Raw genomic sequence first — 2,780 nt, 5'->3', positions numbered from 1 at the left:
TTGGATGGCCACTCCTGGGAAGACTGTGGCATTGTGTTAACACAAACATGCTCCAGAACAGCAAATGGCCAAAACGTCTGCCTTTACAAAAGTGTTCCCACCTGCTGATGACCAATGAAGTGCACTTGGTTACTACTTACCGTCTTAAATCATGTGAAACCAGTAAATGTTGAAATACTATGAAGTGCTTTGCACTTAAATGTGACTGTAAATTACACACAGTGCACTGGATCTGTGGTCTTGTTTCTGGGTAGGATTACGTTGGCATGGACGTTTGGTTTATAGGAGATGATTTAAAGTTTTGGTCTGCATATCCAAACCACATAGCCAGAGAAACTGAGCTGTTGCTTCATGGTTGTTGAATGCTAGGAGGGTGAAAGAGTGAGTTCCTTTACAATGTTTTTGACACGTCATTTTCCATCAAATACCCTCTTGGCTCAGCTAAAAAACCTGAGATATTAAAAGAAAGAGAGATGACATTAAGAAAATCAGAAAACTGAAATTTATGGGCGAGTTCTATTTTTTTTTTTTAATCAGGTTTGGCTGGTAACTGTAGTTATTTTAGATGATGCTTCAAAAATAATGGCACAAATAAATGACTGGATGCACATCAATATGGCTGCCAATTTTGGAGTCCTGCTTCGAGTGTGCTGTTGCACAGGAGCTGGTAGACTTTATAAACTTCTACACTGCCACATAAGGATTTGTTTGACCTGCATGAAAATCACTCAAATGAGGAATGATTCTCTGTACCTGTAACTGAACTGTTATGTGAAAGAAAACGGGTCGCAAGAGAAACCACCTGACTTGACTTGTACATTTTATAGAGCAGTAATTAGTGAAGAAGAGACCATAAAAGGCCACAGTGACAGTCACAGTGTTTGTGTGTCAGTAGAAGTAGGTGGCTGATTTTAAATGGGTGCATCAGTGTGTGACAGTGCTCCTTTCCCTGGCAAAAACAGCAATTTAAAAATGCATTTCACCAGATGTTTTATGAGACTTGATGAAAGTGAGGTGCCATTAGCTGAAATTACAATCTTGATTGTGTCCACTCTGCACAGCCAGACATAATCTGTACCAAAACAGTACTGGAGTAGACCGACCATGACCTGACATCTTAATGCTATAAATGACAGACGGCTGAAAGACGTCTATTTTTAAAGGATGCGCTTGGCAGAGAAAAAATGGGATAGTCTGAGAGTTGAAAATAGTCGGCAGGAATAATAAAGGCAACAGAAAAGGCTTGTTGTGAGTTGTATGTGAGGCTGGACACTAAGGAAGGAGAGAAGAACTTGTATGGATTGACTATGCAAAGAGATCGAGCTAGAGATGATGTGCAGTAGGTTAGTATGTTTAAGGATAGAGCAGTACGGTTTCATACTAAGAGAAATCTACAGGTGTGATGTTTGCTTTCACAGTGTTGATGGAGAATACAGAGAAGGTCAGAAAGAGCTGCAATCCACTCTTTGTGGATCTAGACAAAGCGTATGATAACGTGCCAAGAGAGGAACTGTGGTACTGTATATGCATGGAGACAGTGGTAGGAGTAACAGGTGGGTCAAGATGGTGGTGGGAATACATCTGGGATTGGCTCTGAGCTCCTTCTAATTTGTAGTGGTGATGGACAGGTTGACTGGTGGGGTCAGCCAAGATTCTCTGTGGACTCTGATGTGTGTAGATGACATTTTGACCTGTAGGGAGAAGGTGAAAGAAAGCCTGGAGAGGTGGAGGTATGCTCTGGAGAGATGAGGAATGAAAGCCAGTAGAAGTAAGACGCAATACATGCATGTGACAGTGAGGATGCAAAGAGTAGAGTTAGTGAGGGTACATAAGTTTAAGTTACTGGCATCATTCTTCCTACAGACAGTCCACTAGACAGGTGAAGAAGAGAGTGCAGGCAGGGTGGGGCGGGTGAAGATGAGTGTCAGTTGATTTGTGACAGAAGGATAATAGCAAGAGTGCAAGGGAAGGTTTATAAGGTGTTAGTGGGACCTGCTATGATGGTTTGTGGACATAATGCTATTTCAATTTTCATTGGAAGTGACCAGAATGGATAAGATAAAAAAATTAGTTCATCAGAGCGACAGCTCAGGTTGAGAAAAGTAAGAGATGTTGAAATGGTTTGGACATGTGCAGTACTGATAGGAAAGAGCAAGATTCATGGATGCAGTGAAGGAGGATATGCAGAGGATCAGCTTAGATGGAACAGATGATCTCCTGCGGTGAAGCTCAAGGGAGCAAGCTGGAAGAAAAAGCTGAAAGAAATCTCTTTTGCTTAGTCGTCTTCTTTAGAATAGGAATTATTTGACATTCGATAAACATCACTAAAACCTGCTCTGTATTCAAGATGAGAAGTAGGTGTCTGACTGATGGGTCTAATGAAAGAGGCCTTCAGAAGAGTCCGATTGATGTTCGCTGAGACTAAAACCAATCAGGCACCTTTTATCAGGCAAAGCTTAAAAAAACATAAAACAAGTTTTATGTCTCAGTTTTTCAGTTTCTATTGCAGCAGGATTATCGTCATCATTAATAAAGGCCACAGACTATGTTGAAAGGAAAACAAGGCTGAAATTGTGAGAAAAGGGAGGAGGGTCAAGGAGGTTTGATTTAATAATGAACGTCTTTGACTTTATGAATTGCTGAGGGCTCCATTATTCTACAGCTAGAAGTGTATTTATAAATATTTAATGTAGTTTTTATACTGTGAATTTTCTGGTTAAATTTCAATAGGATTGTTGCTGCTGTTGGTCTGTCACTGTGATCAGTTTACATCAATAAGC

Source organism: Pundamilia nyererei, unplaced genomic scaffold (genome assembly GCF_000239375.1).
Source record: "Pundamilia nyererei isolate P.nyererei 1_Seehausen unplaced genomic scaffold, PunNye1.0 scaffold00144, whole genome shotgun sequence".
NCBI classification, from domain to species: Eukaryota; Metazoa; Chordata; class Actinopteri; order Cichliformes; family Cichlidae; genus Pundamilia; species Pundamilia nyererei.
The sequence above is the reverse complement of the archived record's forward strand: the minus strand, read 5'-3'. Positions refer to the sequence as shown.